The sequence below is a fragment of the Haliotis rubra genome, unplaced genomic scaffold, assembly GCF_003918875.1.
Source record: "Haliotis rubra isolate DU_JTF1 unplaced genomic scaffold, ASM391887v1 Scf627, whole genome shotgun sequence".
Taxonomy (NCBI): Eukaryota; Metazoa; Mollusca; class Gastropoda; order Lepetellida; family Haliotidae; genus Haliotis; species Haliotis rubra.
The window spans coordinates 571,516-592,496 of record NW_025767332.1 but is presented as its reverse complement, the minus strand read 5'-3'; the positions used below and the strand labels follow the sequence as shown (position 1 = coordinate 592,496).

At 37.5% G+C, this 20,981-nt stretch overlaps 1 protein-coding gene across 2 annotated transcripts in view; it reads left to right on the top strand.

The window, feature by feature from the left end:
- Positions 1-20,981, top strand: part of LOC124256399 (dnaJ homolog subfamily B member 6-like) — a 76,907-nt gene that overhangs the window by 10,728 nt on the left and 45,198 nt on the right. Inside the window, exon 1 of one of the 2 annotated variants that reach the window (XM_046690406.1) lies at positions 19,886-20,008. The exons of the other annotated variant lie outside the window; for it this stretch is intronic. The gene's annotated coding sequence lies outside the window, so the exon portion shown is untranslated. Of the gene's footprint in view, positions 1-19,885; positions 20,009-20,981 lie in introns of those variants that run through there. 2 annotated transcript variants of the gene reach the window in all.

The following is a 20,981-nucleotide window of genomic DNA, read 5'->3' as shown; positions in this document are numbered from 1 at the left end:
GCCGCCTATAAGCCTACGCTAAGACAATTGCACAGGCTATTTACAACACAAACGCCGCTATATTAATTAATCAACGACGCTGCATAGATCTTCACAGAAATCAACCTTTCCGTGATAGATTGCTAGAATATGCAATCCCGACTACGATACGAGTATATCTACATGCGACCATTACGCAGATCTGCAGACAATTCAATATCGAAATTGAACAGCAGCCTTGTTACAGCGAAGTATAACTCATAATCGCAAAGTTTCTGAGAAGAAATATGTACAACAAGTTCAGCTTTAATTCTACAATTATGACGATACATTCATGTATACAGTCTACAAGCTGACAACTTGCAAGTTTATTGTACCTTTATATAAGAAAGTCGGAATTATATTCAAAACTGAAGTTACTTTCACGACAGCCAGGAAAATAACCTACCCAGCATTAATATTACAGAGCGAGGTATTTCACTACCGAGGTTTCGCGCTTACCTTTAACCCTCAAACACGTGGTCACTGGGTAACTTCGAAGCTACGGTGAAGACCGACGATTATGCTAATATCAACGACGGCAAGATTTTATACAAGGTTTTTCCTGCTACACCGGTGACATCACAGCTGGTATTCTACAGAATCAAAATGCCTTGTTCTGATTGGACCGCTGTTGGACAACGCACTCCACGCAGAGGTCGATCTTACTTCACAGGTCAACACTTACGCTACAAGTGACAACTATATTTCAGTGAACGAGCAAGCCTCCTTACAGTCCAGTTAATCTGAACCTTCATGATTGGGCTGCTTTCTTCAGGTTAGAGACCTCCCCTGTCAAGTTAGGACGAGGCACGGCAGTCAGGCAATTTTACATAAACTTCAACGAGGACAGACACACCTGGTTGTGCACCTACATCGCCAAGGACTTCGCAGAGCTTAATAACCTAGACGACGGGATACAAGTGGATCTAAATCCACAGCCGCCTCAGACTACAGCTGAATTTCATAATCAAGCTACTAACACAACTAGATGGTTAGTAAACCTACTTAAACTTTCTGATTGAAGAATTAAAACGGAAGTTTCACCCTCCAACTTGAGGATCTGAATATAGTGCTCCAACACCTCACAAGTGAGGTTTATGAACACGCCTGGATGACATACTTGGACTTCATGATACGATGATTCTATCACGATGGCCAGCAAGAGCACTGTAAATTTATCTCCACCGAACCAAACAGAAGGGAATAATACAACAGATTATTTCCTCTATCATCAACTTACGCAGAATGAAATCTCAATGCACTATATCTCCGCTTTGATCAGAACTGTCATACTACGCATACAAGACGGATGGACCCAATCCGACCCTCCATGAGCTTTTAATACTCATGATATTAGAGCTAACTTCTGCATTGATCTACACAATGTTATTTGAAATAATGGAGGGTTTATTTTCTGAGATCCGATATGGTGGTTGCCAACCATTATCTGAGAGATATCATCACCGAGGACGCCTCAGGTATCCACCAATTCGATCCCATGGTCCTCGCACTACAGTTGACAGTTCTCGAGAAGATAAGTCAATCTTACAGATTTCTACTTATCTTATAACAGTACTAAATAGCTACATGCTATATATAATTTGCTTAAGTTCTTTTATCATCACAGTACTATGATTATTACATCATACAATATATAAGTTAACAACTCTACAGAGTTGGTTATTATATATTTACCTTAACTTAATTATATCTTAAGCATAGTACTATACTCAGATTGTAAAAATATATAAGCTAACAAACTCTACAGAGTTTGGGCTTTATATAGGTAGCTTAAGCTTATTCATATCTTAAGCTCAGTACTATGTTTATATCATATAAGTATATTAGCTAACAAACTCTAAAGAGTTTTTGCTATTTGGCTTAAGTCTCATCATATCTTAAGCAATATGGTTACATTATAACATGTATTAGCTAACAAACTCTACGGAGTTTTTTGCTATATGTAACTTAAGCTTATTCATATCTTAAGCGCAGTACTATGTTTATATCATATAGGTATTTTAGCTATCAAAACTCTAAAAGAGTTTTTTGCTATTATATATTTGGCTTAAGTTTCATCATAATTTAAGCTTTATGGTTACATTATAACTTGTATTAGCTAACAAACTCTACGGAGTTTTTTTTTGCTATTATATATGTAGCTTAAGTTTCCTTCAAATCTTAAGCTCAATACTATGTTTATATCATATAAGTATATTAGCTAACAAACTCTACGGAGTTTTTGCTATTATATATGTAGCTTAAGTTTTCCTTCATAAACTCAATACTAGGTTTATATCATATAAGTATTTTAGCTAACAAACTCTAAAGGGTTTTTTGCTATTATACAATTAGCTTAAGTTTCATCATATCTTAAGCAGTATGGTTACATTATAAAATGTATTAGCTAACAAAACTCCACGGAGTTTTGCTATTATATATATAGCTTAAGTTTAATTATATCTTAAGCTCAGTACTATGGTTATAACATAAAAGTATATTAGTTAATAAACTCTAAGGAGTTTTTTTTTTTGCTATATACATTTAGCTTAAGTCTAATCTTATCTTAAGCTTAGTACTATGGTTACATTATTAATCTATAAGCTAATAAACTCTACAGAGTTTTGGCTATTATATATGTAGCTTAAGTTAATTATATCTTAAGCACAGTACTATACTCATATTGTAAAAATATATTAGCTAACAAACTCTACAGAGTTTTGCTATTATATATGTAGCTAAAGCTTATTCATATCTAAAGCTCAGCATTATATCTATATCATATAAGTATATTAACTAACAAACTCTAAAGAGTTTTGCTATTATATAATTAGCTTAAGTTTAATCATATCTTAAGCTTAGTACTATGTTTATATCTTAAAGTATTTTAGCTAACAAACTCTAAGGAGTTTATACTAGCATATTAACAAGCTTAAGTCTATTAGTCTTAAGCATTGTATTAATGTTATATATACTTTATCATAATAAGTACTTTGTAATAACCTTTATATGGCAGCTGATAAGTTAGCAGCAGGAATTCATCAGTTCAGTACCTTTTATGAAGTTCCCATAGGGTTATTACAATCATCACAGTTCAAATCACTAATTATTAAAATCCAAAGTATTATATATTTCCCACCTCCCTTCCTCCGGAGTCTACAAGCAAAAGAGATGAGTCAGGATAAGGAAAAATATGTAATTTTTAGAGTAAAATTGATATTTTATACTTATCCTGACTCATGAGGTAAGCCCTCCCATCCTCCCCACATAACACTTTGGATTTCCCTGTAAATTCAAATGTTGGGCTCAGTATATGAGGAGAGAGTGAGGCACATGGGTGGAGGTGGCGCCCTCGTTCCCGCGCTTGTGGAAGGGAGGTAACTCGTGCTGAGTACTAATTAGTGATTTTACATTGAAGGGAGCTTCAATTAGGGAGATACAAGTGTTCCACTATGTTCGCAAGAAGAAGAAGACAAGCAAAAAGAGCATGAGTCAGGATAAGTATAAAATATCAATTTTACTCTAAAAATTACATTAATAAAGAAATATACATACAAAAAAATAGAACTGACAAATCCTTATCTTTCTCTTTAACTGTCAGCTAGTGAAAAAGAAAAGTCTTCATTGTGTTCTAGTAGTAATGTGTAAAGTGTGATCAGTCCCAAAGAAAGACCATCGATCAAATCAAGAAACCAGCACACAAAAATTAAAGCAAATAATTTATTTGCATACAAACTGTTTATGACAAATAATGAATACAATGTGTACACCAACATCATGATGGCAAAGGCATGCGTGTAAATTAACTGGATGGACTGGTAAAAACCTAAGAAAACAAGATTGCTCTCCAATAACACCATGTGACACAGTGGTGACTGCTATTTGGAAACATTTACCATCTGAACAAGTCCCAGGATTCAAACAGACGAATACAATAGACCTTAAGACATCAGGCACAACTGGTTTCAGTTCACATCCTAGACACATATACATGATTTCATTTTATATCTTGATGTCAGTGAATTCACCAGTTCCTGTTTACTAGTTATAAATGAAAGTGTCTGGCAGAATATCCTGGGAAAATAGGCTGTTGTGTCCTGCAAGTCTGTAAACATGTTTCTTCTCTAAAGAATCATCCAGGCCCTGAGTAGGAATTCCACATACTCTGTGAATAAATTTTACATTGAATTAGAGACATTTTGTAACACAATTTCAGTATATTTTGTTTTGGCAAACATAATAATAATTTTCTTTGAAATCTGCACTAAAAAAGTAAGTACTTTTGTCTTAACAAATGCTGAGAGGGAAAATAGATATGAGGATGAAAAACCAGTGTCTTTGCAAACAAGACTTAGTGTTGACTCATTAGTTAGGGGAAAATATGCAGCAATAGGAACAGTGGTTTTTTGCAACTGGAGTGCACCAGTTCAACAAAATATTATTGATTGTCTGAATTATATTTACCACCTGTTGGTTTCTTGTTCACTGGCTTGACCTCTTGGTTTAGGACAAGGGGTAGCTGATTGCCCACTTGGGTTCTCCAGTCTTGGTCACTTCTAGGGTATTTAGGCTGTTTTCATTGATGTGAAATGCTGCCATGTACATCCTAAAAAGTAGCATTAAAGTAGCATTTTTACATTTGCCAAAAACAAAACCCTCAAAGAAATACATTATCTGAATGAACACATTTCCCTGATTTCGCATTTTTGAAAGTGGGTTAAAAGTTACCTATATATACATGATGTTTTTACAAGGGGTCCATAAAAACCTAAGTTTTATGCCAGTGCAGAGCAGTCATTTTCATTTTATTTATTGTACATTGCCTTAAAGACAGAAAGTGTGAGAGTCAACATTTTAATCATTTTAACCCTAACACACATGCACACACACACACACTCACACAATTCAAATACCATTTTAACATGGTGGGGGACCAGTCCCTGGAGGATAATTATCTGATATGACTCATTTTTAATTATGTTTTAATAATTATGTGCTCTCTCTCACCACCGCACCCATATGTTGCAAGTTCTCATTTGTCCATGCAAACCCCCATCCTAATCCCTCCACACACACACACACCACAACACACACGTCACGGGAAATAGATGACTTGGCCCTACTGAGTAACAGTGACAGTGGACTGTGAAAATATATCTCTGATCGAAAATAGGACATGAGCGCAAACTATGACGTACTTTTTCATCAACTGTTGCTTTATATAGCTAGCTACTGGAGTGTTTATGTTGCTCCAAAACAACTACAACTTAAAACTCCATGCTTGGAGGGGTTCACAAAATCCGCACGACAACAGTAAACAATCTATGCCCTTCCTCTTGTCAAATAGAATTTCTCAGGAAATGTATCGATACAGCCGTGTTGTTTATGCAGTTGGATAATAATCAAAACTCGAAGTGCAGTTGTCAGTTTCCAATTCATAATCACAACAACGTTTCATTCAAAATATTGCGCTTCGTGTCACTTTCAACTCGATGGCGTATACACTACTGAAATGTCAACACACTGAGCGGACTCTCGGGAATGACGTCACACCCACAGACGGCAGACCGCTAAAAATAAAAATATGCATACGAGTGGGCGGGGCTAAAGTGGTTTTAGTTTTGGTGCATATTTATAATTTTTACGACTATTTTTCATAAATGGATGGTGCAGATGTGGTATATTTTGATGTTTGAATGGCATTATGTAATAAAAATGCATAGTGTTTAACCTTTTTTAAAATCCTTTAATCAAGATGTCATAGTCTTGTTCTGAAGAGAAAAGAAAACTAACTTTATGACTAAAATTTAAAATTAGTTCAAATATGTCCAATGTATATGATTCTCTGTGGATTGCGTAGCATATGTTATTGACTGACAAGCTGTTGCAGAGATTTTGCAAGCGTCCATCACAGATGACATGGTCATTATTTAGGGTGATTTCATCAAGACCTGTCATTGAGAAAACCCAGTAGCTGTTAATCGTGAAATAAGCAAAGGAAAGGGAGTGAGACAAGTGTTTGTCTCGTTAGTGCAGGTGTGAAATACCCGTCCAATTTTGCAAGAAGGAGGCTGTGTATTACACCCCAGACGTAACCTCATTGTGAGCTGTACTGTTGCCAGTGTTTGCCCAGGAGGTAACAGAACACACCTCACACCTAGGCAAGTCACTTGTGTTGTTGTGTCAGCATGATCCATATCAGGGTCTAGTTTTGGCGAGTTGGCATTTGTAGATTCGGATGCTGGTGTAGGCCTACAGATCTAATGTCTCATGTCTGGTGCTCGGTTTGGAATTGCTTTTTGACAGTTGTCTTTAGACGTGTTGTTTACATGTAATGGATTATTTCTGAACATCTAAAGTATCACTTAACATTCTTTACATTACACTTTTGACGTTATTCAGTATCTCGGTATCTCGTTGCCTGTCATATTGCCTGTGTTGTTTTTTATTTTCCTTTTAAGCCATAACATTTTCAACACTTGTGATCATAGCGGTACAGGTCTGGATTTGAAGCAATATTCTGGAGTTTGCCAAGAGCCATGTCCATGATTTCATTGGGTTTATGCGGTGCCATTCTAGCCTTGCTCCAAGGCTGTACTGAATGCTGAGCCCATGGATGTATAGTAATATTATATTCTATCCTTCAAAGAGGCAAGTGTAGATAAGCGGACCTCAGTCTTTTTATTTCTTATTTTTTAGAAATGATCATTTAAACTATTTTTTACCTTAGAGACTTGTGCAAGTCTAGTGCCATTCTTGCATTGGGGATCAGCCTGGCTGGGGATTAAGGGGAGAGTTACCAAGTGTAGCCAGGAAAGGGTTGTGAGAAACACTCTCTTTGGGGAGAGACCTTGAATTGAGAACATTATATTCATTATATATTTCATGCTCTAACTGGTAGAAAATATGGGGGGTCATTGAGGTATTCTATGCCATCTGAATCTAGTGCCAGATGTGGTAGTTAGGCTCGCTTACCCGGTTAATGATTATCATTGTATCTTAGTTGTTTGGATTCATGCTCATGGTGTCAGTCACTGGATTGTCTGGTCCATATGTGATTATTTGTTGACCTCATTCATGTGGCTCCAATATTGCTGAGTGCAACATTAAATGGTAAACAAACAAATAATATGAAACTAGCAGACCCACTGAACTTTCAAATACTTTTGTTGTCATTTCACTGTCATTTTGTGTTTAGCAAATAATAGGACATGATGGATGTTAGCCTTTGTTGCTGCCTTCACCAGTGGGGACTCCAGGTTTAGGCAGATGATATATCAACATACAGTAGGTCCCCAGCAACCTGTGTTTGTTGGTGGTGGTGACCAAATACATGTATATCGGTAGGTCAGACTCGTACGATCAATCACTAGATTGTCAGGCTCTTACTTAGCTATTTACAGCTAACATTATAGAGCTGGGATGTTACTGACTGAAGCCTTAAACAACAAACAAACAAATCTTATCCTAATGGGCTGAAGATCACACAACCCTCTCTCTCTCCCCACCCACCACCCCAATCCCAGGTTATCTCCCTTACTTTTACTGATGTTTCCCACAGAGGAGTTTAAGAGCTCACAGCCACCATGTTATTTATATCATGTCCTCAAGATATTCATTGCTCTCCTTATCATGCCTTTGAAAGTTAAAACATTCCCCGACCCATTTCTTAATTAAGTCAGGAATGATGCCCGTGTTCCTTTTAGCCAGACAAGATGACAAACTGATTTAGCAACATACAAAATGAAATTCTACAGCAGTTGCTTCCCATACTATTTGTATACCTCCATCCATCTACCAAGTCTAACGAGTGTATAATTGAGCCTAGTTAGGCTGTATATAAGTAGGTGAGTTTGATAAGCAAGGCATGTGAGGGATGTGGTTTCTCTGGGGTGAGGGGGCAGGGGAGGCAACCCTGGGTGTTGAGAGGTGGAAGCTTGCTGGGGAGGCTGACACGCTTCTGCCCTGATAAACTGGAGAGGCCAGCAGGAACCAGAGACACCTGCCTCAGATAACCAGCCATGGAATACTTACAGAAACACAGCTCTGCTCCAGTTTACTCCAGTTTAATGCTAGACTAGCAGTAATAATGAATATAAAAGACGTCAATGTCCAGTCTAGAGTGATCTGGCAAGTGTAGACTGCGTACAGCCCTGAAATTAAGGATTGTTCTCAGCTCCATTCGGTTTCTACTTTTAAGTTTGTATATATTTTTGATACGGTGTCTTTATTTCGGGAATAAATGTAAGTTTAATCATGCTGATGTGAATGCATGGCCTTGGTTTGATTTGGTAACTATTTTGCTAGTCCCAGGGGAAGTGAAACATTGTAAGCACTTCTCACAGTCACTCACTGACCTGTTTTCCCAAAATAAATGAAAACTAATGTATTGTAAAGTTATAGTTTAACCACATTTTCTGGTGATCTGTGTGTTGTTGAAATAGAGTTGTCTCCCCTTGTGTTCCACAAAAATGCCACTTCCTGTTTTGATTTATGCTTGAGGTTTGTTTCCTCTTTGCATTCTATGGTGTGTGTGTGTGTGTGTGCGTGCGTGCATGCGTGCGTGCGTCCGTGCGAGAGAGGATTGGGATTCTGGGGTGGTTGTGTGACATGATGTGGCAGTTGGTAGAGTTGTGCAAAGGATGTCTGAACCAATTGTGTCTATGGGTATGTGCAATTGTTGTGTCTGTTGATTGCTTTGCAGACTAAAGTATGTTTCATCAAATGTACAGATTGTTTTGATCCTGCATTCCCGTGGTAATTTCTTTAGTATCAATATCGGTCTCAGGATTTGAGGTATGAGAGTTGAAAGTTGTAAGGAGCTACATCACTAATACAGAGTATATTCAGGGCTTGACCATGTCGACTAGGCTGCTGTCTAAAACAGACAGAAACCTGTAAGGTGTTGTGTAATATGTTCAAGTGGCATTTGTAAAGACTGGTAGGTTGCTGAAAGGTGTCAGGAATTGTATCAGTATTAATAGTTTTCTCGTAGATCGATAAGCCACACAAGCTGTGCCATTCAACCACAGGTTGCTGTTTACATATATCCTCACCCTGTATCGCCATACTTGTACAATTATCCGTCCCTTGTGAAAGAAACCTGGAGTTTCTTCAGCAAAGGTTTAGGACTGGCACCAATACTTCTTCACTGACAGGACAGATAATCATCATAATCCCCAATTCATCTTCCACAAGTGGATGGATTATAAACCATATACATTAGACCTTGATGCTCCTTTCTCAATCAGTAGAAAGACTGTGCCCTGGCTCGCAATTTCTTGATTGCTTGATTGCTTGACCATTGTAATGAAGTGGTTGGCTCTTTTGCTTGTAGCCTGGACACACAGTTATCCAACTAATACCTGACCAGTGTGTTTATGCTACAAATTTAACCCTTCAGTTACCATTTGCCCATTTCTTAGGACTGGCTTGGGGCTAGTTTGTCCAAAAGACCCCAGAGCGGCTATTTGTTCCCATTCAGTTGCTTCAATTCCACTTTGATCTTTTTCTAAGTTCAAACAGAAACAGCCTGAACGCATTTCATCCCTTGCCGTCTAGGTCCTGTCAAATAATGTGATTGTAGTACTATGACAATTGTAAGTCTATGTTAAAGTAATGGAGTTACGATCACCTTAGCTCTAAAGTTGCTTTGTGGAAAAGGGTCCAGTAATATGTCAGGATTCTCTTATAGAATTATTTTAATTTAACCTTATAGGTAAATTTATTCCAATACTAAATAGCTGACAAGAGAGTGTTTATTCGGGCCAAGAGACCCCATAAGGCCCTGTTATTGCCTGGACAAAGGCCATTGTTTGCTTGAGATTGTTTGGACATTCCATTTGTGGACTGACAGTGGGGTGATTTTATCATGTTTGTTGTTTGTTCGGGGACAGTATAAAATAGTATGCACCACCTGTTACGATGAACCTGTCCTGTGCTGCCATGTCTACAGTGTACAGTTTTTGACATTTTTGCCTGTATGCATGACATGTAAGTTAAAACATGGTTAAGGTAAATATGTAAACAAAATTAGTTCATTCATGTTTATTGGTTGTATTGTGATATGGTGTTGACCTCATTTGTCGTGTGTTCAAAAAGGCAAACAGTTGTCCTAACACTTTGATGTTTTGAAGCCAGGGTTTCCTAGCCTTTCTGTAAGATCTCAAGGTCAGGATGACTCCCAGGAAATTAGTTTTCAACATGTACAAGTATAACAAAAAGTATGGGAGTCACAAGTATTGGGAAAACAGAAGCAGATATCAAGTATACATTTCAAACAAACATTATTTACATCAACAATGTCAGATATTTTTCTTGAAATATGTGGGCTTTTCGTGTCAGGAAAATGCAAATAAGTTTGTGTCTGCTGCAAGTGAGATTCAACAGTTATCAAGTAAAAAATTTTAAATGTGAGCTAAAAAATACATATGTGTTATAATTTTTGGCTCAAATTCTGCCTTGGTTTCTAATGAGATACACCCAAGTGTGGATTTCGTGTTGGAACAAGTCCCTAGCAACCTTTACTTGTTGTGACTCTTATAATGTGAGAGACGGCTAAGCGTATTGGGTAGTCAGACTTGGTGGCTTGGCGGATTTGCATGTTTCGTGCAGTACAGATCACTGGATTCACAGGCCCAGACTTTCAATATTTACAGGCCACAATTATCTAACAGTAATATTGCAGAGTTGAGGGTTCAGTAGCGAATAACAATGAGCTGGACATGCTGATGGTTTGGGATTATGTAAGGCATGGTATTATATGATTGCCTTTCTGGTAGTTTGTCTCTTATATTAACTGGGCCAAATTGTTCATCATTATTGTTACGTTATGTATTATATATATCCGTTTTATTGTACTGAGAGTACTTATCAGTGAGATAAATACTGTCCCTGCTAGGTGATAAACTCATGTATACCGGGTTGTAGTATCATGTAAAGATATCAATTCTTACCATACACCTTCATGGCATATACATTACAATGCAGGACCAGGAAGTGTTTTAACCATGTCAGCTGATATTAAAATAGCTGAAACATTATACATTGTAGGTGATATATACAGATTATTATAGCTATAGCAACGTGACCTGAAAATAAGAAACGTATCAGAATTCTTGTTTTTACCGAGAGAGAGCAAGTGAAATGCAGGAAGTTATATCTTAGTTTCCTAAAATCCTTTATTTCACACTAGTAGATGTGATCATTTCTTTATTACTTATTATTTCTTACACTTTTAGAAAACTGCACTGAGCACCATCATAGATCACAAATGTTGAATGACATAAAATATCTTCAGCTATGATGTAGTTTCCAATGTGAAAATAGGTCATTCCGACTATTAGATTCACATCAAGACAACAACAATGCCCTCGGGATGACGTAAATAATTCACTAGTGTGCATGCATGAACTGATATCTGCTCTAGTGCACTCAAGGTTTTTATGAACTCAGTTCTGCCTAACTCTGTGGGTTGTATATGGTTTATATGTGATCAACAAAGGATGCCATTACCTAGTAGTTTGTTGGTTATAGCTGAATATATATCATTTTGATAGTAACAAATATATCCATTAAAATCAAAAAGGAGCCCAGTGAGATGGGAGATTCAGAACCTAGGGAATTCTAGACTTGCTTCATTTAGCGCTTTAGCATTGTAGGGAGGGATAGGCAGGAGGGAAAATAATGTGGTTCAGGGACTGTGAGACATACTAGTTATAGGTGTGTATTCTTAGTTCCCAAGCTTAAAGTAACATGATAGACATACGGATTACGTAGTTATTTTCAGTACTCTTTTGCATGATAAGGAACAATCTTTTTGTATTATTTGAAAAGGTTATGTTGAGGAAAGAAAAATACCAAAAAATTAGGTGACAGTTACAATAACGTAATTAATGTGGCAACTGCCAGTATTTTAGGGGTAGTAATTTCTGCCAGTTTGCTAGCCTGAGTCAGTTTGTCCCCAGGTTAAGTAGAATCTCAGACTTCTTGGTGCCCTTTATCTTATTCCTGTTCAAGATGTTCAAACATTAATTTTGACAGCAGTTGTCATGCAATGGGCATTCTTTATTTTTCACTTGTCTATACTTAGTATTATCATGTATACTTTTCTGTTTGCCATCTTTCACAGCTTGATGGTATGCAGTTCTTTGTGGTATCTACCTAATATTGCTGGTGGACATCGATGTCGGATATATAGCTTGGCTAAACTGCTGCTATTGTGCAACCACTCCAACCAATGGTAGGAACCCGACTCTCTGGGTTATCAGAGGAGCTGAGATTGAGATAGACACAGTGTTTGTCTGTTTTTCCGGTACTGATTTGGCAAACACTCCCACGCAGCGTGTTGTCAGGTAGCATCATCATGTTCAACGTAGATGTGAGGTGTACAGAGGAGGAAACTGCTCAGAGTGTGTTTCATTGACAAACTTGAGGATGTACTGAAATAGCTTACTGCTGGCTGGGCTGGTGTCAGATGTCAAGCTGAACTGCATTTTTAGCTGCAAATATTGATGGAAATGTTTTTAATTGATTGTGTATTTTGATAGGATTGAGTCATGCCTCGATTTTTAATTTAGTCAGTTTCCTAAAGATATTAAATATATTGCTGTAGTGCTTAGAAAATACCCAGATGGGGCCTGGTAAAACCATCTACAAATTAAATTGGTTTTCAAACGTCTTTTGGTTTAGAAATCCATTAACTCAAACCTTTTCCACAATAGTTACTGGGAAATAATATACACTTCTGCATACTTGGAGCATGGCGCTTGTCACACCGTATATATAAGTCAATGAGGTTTCATAGACTATACATACCTCGGCGTTAAAGGGATGGTGTCATAACCCTGATGTTTGACAATTATGGTGGGTTCCTTGATGTGAATACCTTTTGTGATGACCCAAAGGATCCCCTTTGGTGTGTTAGTCTTTGGGTTTTGTTGGTTTAACCTTCTATTGGGAATGTATATTCAGGGTTTTGAAGGATGCAAAAATAGGTGTCAAGTACACGCAAATGTATAGAATGGACCAAATTTTCAAAGAGTATCCATAGAGGCGAGAATTTATGGTTGTCAACTTCTTTATTTTGAGGAACACAATGTTTCGGAGTATATTCTTCCTCCTTCATAAGGTGAAAGAAATAACTAGGAAACTAGGTATATGAGTATACGTGAAGCAACAACAGTGATAAGATAACATCCAGGGAAGCCAATACTTCATCAGCACTGATTGGTAATGGCAATGGACAGACAGAAGCCAGGGATTAATCCAGGCATTAATGATGAGATAACAATGTTATGTCCTTTAAAGACTTTAATAAGTATACAGGTCATGTGATAAACGTTATAATCATCATAATTACATCTTGCAGTACAGTGCACTACTCTATTTCATAACTTTGCAGGGGCGGTGGGGTAGCCTAGTGGATAAAGTGTTTGCTCGTCACGCCAAAGATCCGGGTTCAATTACCCACATGGGTATAATGTGTGAAGCCCATTTCTGGTATCCCCTGCCGTGATATTGCTGGAATATTGCTAAAAGTGGCGTAAAACAGTACTCACTCACTCACTCATTACTTTGCATGTCTCTCATATTTCCTGTATGGACCTTTTGCATGTGCTCTGGACCCCTAGTTTTGTAGGGCAAGGTACAACCCTGTATATTGTAAGATTGCAGGATGAGATGATGTGGTAATCAACTGTTGCTGTCTATATCTGTTACTGTTTCTATGTGGATAGCAGATGGTGAACAGTCATTTCTTGTAGCAGCATGTAAAGTAGTATATCACTGAGGGGGTTACTAAGTTTCCCTCTTTTGGGCTTTTTGAACCAGGTATAGTGTAGCTAAAGATTGTATTGATTGCATAGAAAGCAGATGGTAATCTTGATGATCCCTAGAGCCATTTCCTTTTAGCACTGAAAGTTAAACTAAAACATGGAAGGTATCATGAAAAAGTTCCCATGGACTAAAGACAGTGTTTGTTAATGTTGATGCATAACAGATGGTAATCTTGACAGTCAGCAGTTAGTACTGCCAGGTAGCGGAAGGAACGGTTGCCCCTCCCCCACACGCAACCTCTTCAACCCTTCTCTTCCCCTTCACTATACCACCATGCTGTACCTGCCGTCTGACTTCCTGTCCAACTGGTGAGCTTCTAGTGGACAGTCCCGTTTCTAGGAGGATACAAATGTCAGCTGACAGGTGGGTTCCCAAAGAGTTGAGGGCAAGTTGAAATGGGGTGTGATGGCTATGAGAAGTGCAGGTCTTGTAGACCTCTGGGTTTTCAGCAGTATGACTCAAGCGGCTAAATTAGGCAGGGTGAACTGCATAGAGATAGGCATAGGAATGCATCCCATGGATAGCTCTACCAGACTGGGAGGAGACTCTAGACTGGCTGCAGGTGCTTGTGGATACAGGTGTTACTGCCGACTGAATGTGGCCAGGTATTGCTTTCCTCTGATGTGCAAGTAATTGGCTATTATACATGACATGTTCTAATCAATTATTCATTCCACAAGTGACATCCTGTGGTGTAGGGGATAGAGCATGTTCTAATCAATTATTCATTCCACAAGTGACATCCTGTGGTGTAGGGGATAGAGCATATCTAAGTGGTTCTATATCTTGGTCACATTTAGACTCATACTATAAGATGTTGAAACATATTACTCATTACCAAGCCTGCCACAGTGTACTGTGACTTAATGGGCAAATCTGCAGTATCTATCTTAGTGGTCCAGCACAATATAACCAGAGCTACAGATAACTTTTTTGGTCATTGAGTTATGTACTTGCTTGTGTTCATCTCAATTGGGTATCCTAATTTTCCTTCGAGTAAACAAATAAATTGTACCCACCTCACTCAAACTCACTTGGATATTTTGCCATTTTCCATTAATTGTAAAAAATATAATAAAGTTTGAATGTTCTTTATATTGGATCTGTAATATAAGAAACGATAAGAAAGACTGCAAGTTGCCAAGTTCATGTGTCGAAAAAGAACCTCTGAATATTCCTCAGTTATTTGATCTATCATCCGCATCACTATGATTTAGAAGATAAAGCTATTCTGTTTTTCTTTTATGATGATTTAAGACCGCTAAATGTAATATAAATTTAATTTTAAATTAAACATTTAGCCGGTTTTAAATCAACGACAAAGGACCGCATAAAATTGAAAACAGAGTTGCTTTATCTTCATTCTAGCATGACTGATAAGCATTTTAAAACCGATTTGACGCTAAACACAAGGCACAAAGGGACCTTTTTCCTGGCAATTGGAATCGTCCCGCTTGAGGGACAGGTTGTAATGAACAAAATAAGATATTTCCAACAACATAAATGCTATATTTCAGGAACAAGTATGCTTTGTCAGGTCAGGTTAGCATGTGTGGGCCGCGGCGTGTGTTCAAAACATGATCTGGACCTGCTTTGAATATACTGCCGCTTTTCGCTGCTGACGGATTTTACAGCTTCAGAAGTTTCTTCACTGGGATTAGGGTCAAGAAATTCTTCTTCAAACCATTCGCTTTTACTTCAAAAACACCAAAGATGCTGCCGATATGTCTGACATGTTTGTTTACAAACAATAGGGTAAACAAGTTCGTTGTATACGCTGTGAATCGGGTCACTTTAATTAGCAGTCCTAAAACTGTCATTTAAGCTGGTTTTGATGAGCTCTCAGCCAATCAGAATCGAAAGTATCACACATTGTCGCATAGAATCAACATTTTTGTGTGTACGCATGTAAGATCAAATTTATTGAGTATTTACAAAAATTCAAGCCGCACTTGTACTCAATAGACTTAATAAGAATTGGGTTTTCACATAAATATTTGCATAATGTATGCATACGGATACACAGCTTATCTGTACCTCTGATAACTAACATTATTCCACACTCATAAATGCAGTAATCTGGCAGGCGACTTTAAACCCAATTTCACCACACCGTACTCCACTAATCTTTGAAAACTTAACAAGGTATAGAAATGTATATCCTAATCAAATGCTAATTGGTTACGTTATGCAATGTATGGTCGCAATCACTTAAATCTTTCACAAACTCCCATGCTTGTCGTAAAGAGGCTAATCGGCATCGGGTGGTCAGGCTCACTGGCTTGGTTGACACATGTTATCGGTTCCCAATTGCGCAGATCGATGCTCGTGCTGTTGATCACTGAATTGTCTGGTACAGACTTGATTATTTACAGACCGCCACCATATAGCTGGAATATTGCTGAGTGTGGCGTAAACTAAACTCACTCACTCACTCACTTTCACAAACTCAATACTGATCCAACTCATATTCATAATCCTCAGCTCTTTGCGACCAAGGACATGGCTGTCAATGAATAGTGGTAATCAGGGTAACTGGTGCTAGTAATTTTCATTTTGTGACCTGCATGAAGTATTTCCCTTAATAATCTTGTCATATTGTTATATAGGATATTACAGCTGAATAGTTGACCCAAAATAATTATATTTCTCTTCCATATTTTTTAATCATGGTAATACAACAGTTAATTTGCGTCCCATGGCACGGATGAAATATTTTGAATGTGCCCTGGCAACACGACTAAAATTATAAAAGTAATACATACCATGATTTAATTTAATGGAAAATGTGATAAATTCGACCAACTGAAATTATTCAAAAATTTAAATATGCATCCAAGCTGTTAAAATGATTGCACTCTCAATCACACAGCTTTAAACATGGGCATGGTCATTTTGAATGCAAGTGTGTTCAACAGGATATTACTGTTTTGGATGATAACATAGTTTGTGGGTTAGTTGATAGATCCGGGACAAATGATCTATTCTTGCTGTATTTGGTAGTGTTCAGGGAATTCTACTCTCAAGTTTACAGGTTTAGATCAAATTTACTGGTTTAAGAAACAAAATAAATTGGAATGACATAATTGTTATGATGTTTTAAGTTCAACTAGATCATCAAAAGGTATAGGCATGCTTATTTTCATAAAAATACTGATTCACACAAAGCCCTTGATGACAACCTTCAAAATGATTGCATCGCAATCTCTGAATTTGTAAGTCAAGTGGATGATGTTAAATGTAGCAATGAAAACAGATTTGGTTCTGTTATATAATACTATGTCTTGTTTGGAATTAACACATTCACATTGGATGTAATAGTTTATTACCCATATGGTGAAACATAACCAGTGTCATATATATCATATGTACACATGTGCACATATCATTTTTGCCTAGCAACCATTGTTTCTGTATTTCGTCATCTGTGACATCATTAAACAATTGAACGTTATGTCAGTGAAGAGGGCCGTCACACTTGCTCACCGTGTTTTACTGCACAAATGTACATGAATAAAATGGATAATAAACGAAACTCATGCAGAATTCTGTATTGCCCTCGCTCTTGCTCTGGTAATACAAAATTTCACACTCGTTTCGTATAAGTCGTATGACACACTTTCTCGTGTAATAATCACTATATATGATACACTGTAACAGATGGATCTTAGTTGCAGTCATATGTAATATACATATAGCTGATATATAGCATTTGTATTGCTAGTCATCTTGCCAACAAAATAACTCTCAAATCATGCAAGATTTATCCCATATGTAGTGTACAGATACAAAGAATGGCATTACAATCCAATCATTCAGGTTAACAAATGCATTGTATTCTAATAATGGAACTACCATTTGATTCCGTAGGATGTAAAGGATATATGGTGCTCAAGTAACTCATGTAGGATATAACATATATTGCCCGATGCCAAGTCTATGTAGCAACTAGCTGTTAGTCTCTTGTAGGATGTAACTTATATATAGTACTCCATTAACTCCAGTAGGAGGTAGCAGCAGCTATACAGTATTCCAGTAATGCCTGTTGGATATAATAGATATATAGTACTCCAGTAGGATATAACAAATGTGGTACTCCAATAACTCCAGTAGGATAGAAGAGATATATAGTAATTCAATAACGCTTGTAGGATTTGACAGATATATAGTACAGTGGACTCTGTCAATACCGGCCTCTCTTAACACCGGCACTCTGTCTACATCGGCACAGAGTTTCAGTCCCGGCAGAAATGCACGTTGTTATCATTAAGGAACTTCTGTAAACATCGGCATCTGTCTATTCAGGATATCGGCATTGTTTTCAGTCCCAACGAACAAGTTGTTATGAAAACGAATCTGTAAAACCGGCACATGAAAGACGCGCGTAACCCTTTGATGCAATTAGGTCCAAATGATGTAACAACACAATTAAGCTGTGACTCCCAGATTATTCAGAAACGGGAAGTGTTAATCAGTATCCCGTTAATCAGTGAGTGGTACGTAACACTTACCCAGAGTAATTAATACATGTAGTGGGCAGTTTGACTGTATAAACAAGCAAGTGTTTACATTTTGTTGATTCATGGGTATTGACTCGAGATTATTCAGAAACGGGAAGTATCAATCAGTTTCTTGTTAATTAGTGAGTGGCACGTGTCACTTACATAGAGGCGAATCGCTTGATGCGAAAAGCTCTGAACATCAACAATATCACTGTACTCTTGCCTATATTTTCACATTTGTAAGAAGCGATTTTTATTGGATAAAGATTGGTTTCTAACGACGCTTTTCACTACACTTTGCTTATAAGGGTCGTGATTGGTCAAAATCAGACACGCGACCTAAGCAGCCAATCATATTATGGAAATGGATACCGTCCCTCGTAAACGGTAAAAAGTTTTAGATTAAGACGAAAAGTTTTGGGTAAAATAATGCTATTCTGAACATATTAAGAAAGACATCGCTACCTATAATGTAAATCATGGAACGATTGGACATATCGTGCTAGGTTATGGCCTATGACAAAATGCTTCACGATATATTTTCACATTAAGCATCGTGTGAAAGCCGAGATGTAACTTGTCAGTGACTTGACTTACATTGCATGATCGCTCAAAGAATGGAAATAGTAATTTTATATGTAATGCTTGACAACTTTTATGAATGTTATTGTTGATTTCAATTTATTTAATGATTTCCTCGATGTTTGAAACATCGCTACTTTGCTCTTTGACAATGCCATTGTGGACCCGCCGCGAAGCATAAACAAGAATCGCTTGTTTGCAATAACATTGCGAAAAATAGTTTATAATTTTAATTCTGCGATAATATATGATCAGTTGAAATTTAATAAGAGATTTCAGACATTTTTATTTGATTTAAACAATATGAATGTGCATTCAGGCACTGCCTTGTTTCTTATTCAAACATCTTGTTAATGCTAAAGTGACAGTACGACAGCGAACTTCCGTGTGCGCAGGCGTCATAAGCGAACCTAGCTAAACCGGCACTCTGTCAAAACCGGCATTTTTACTTGGTCCCGACTGATGCCGGTATTGACAGAGTACACTGTACTTCAATAAGTCAAGTAGGATAGAAGAGATATATAGTATTTCAGTAACTCATGTATGATATAGTAGACCTCATTATTATATGACAGTTATAGTACTCTATAGTACTCATTTAGGATATAACAGACATTCCAGTAACACCTGTAACTGTAAGATAAAAACAGATATATAGTAATCCTACAACTGGTGTAGGATATAACAGACATTCCAGCAACACCTGTCAGGATATAACAGATATATAGTACTCCAATAACTCGTGTAGAATTTAACAGATATATTGCAGTATTTCAAGTCTACGTAGCCGCCAGCTGTGAGTCTCCAGACAAGGTGTGTTGGTGGCAGTATCGCGTTGGGATGAACTGTACACACCAACACTAGGGCTTGGGAATGTTGGAGCTCACAGGTGGGGAGGATCAGGAAGGAAGCAAGTAGAGGTAACTGATGAGCTCAGCCAGACTGCTCCGTGTTGGTTGGACTGTCAGTGGTTTGTGACCTGTGAGGTATTGACTAGTAGGCTGAGAGACATGGAACTGTAGAGTGAGGAAGAAATACCATGACGTCCTGACACAATGTTGATGAAGGTAAATCTACTGCTACGTTTGGTTAAGATTTGAACGAGACTTGATGATTAGCAGCTTTTGTACTTGTTCCCTGATCCCTGTTTGTTTTTACAGAGTCTGTGATATAAATAGCACATATTTCCCTAACCACTACAAGCAGACTCCGTTTTTGACTGCCGTAGCTTGGAGAGCTGTAGAGTACTTGTTTTCTTATCCTTGCTCCATTCCATGTCTTTATTAATATTCATCCATGGAACGTTACCGAGTCCATAATGGGCAGAGTGGCTATCTTTTTGACACAGTATTGGTTTACGACATGTTCAAGTTTGTATTATTCTTTAACGTCATCAGAATAAAGCCATCCTCAGTCCAGTATCTAAGTACGAAGAAGTCAATGCTGCAATCTGGATGTTGTCCATCTTTTTAGATGTTTCAAGTAGTCACGATAATGGCATGTTTAGGAGAGTTTGCCAAGCAGGAGATATATTTAGTCCGTGTGAAGAATTATTCCTGTGGGTGTATTGTTGAAATGCAATTGGATTTTCATGGATTTTCAGTATCTGACAGAGAATGAATGTATAAATTTCTGTTTACCATGTGTACTATGTGTTGACAGTGTACTCTGTTTCATCTTTACTCACCAGTGTTCAAAGTTAGGGGTCATTGGGTATGCTCTTTGGTACTTAAATCCAGGAACCATTTCTGTTTGTAACTAATAACATTTAAGGTCATGACCCCTTGACTCATATGTTTAATTTTGGGGCACAGGTGGCACAGTCATTTAAGGCACCATAATTCACGATGTAGACTAATGCTTAGTCTCTGAATCTACATGATTTTGATAGTAACAAATAAATCTATTTATGTTGAAGAGGAGTGAGATGGGAGATTCAGAAACTGAGGGAATCTAGACTTGATTTGTAAGAGCTTTGGCATTTACTGCTGGAAGGGCTTGGCAGAAGCAAAAATAATGTGGTTCAGGGACTGTGAAATG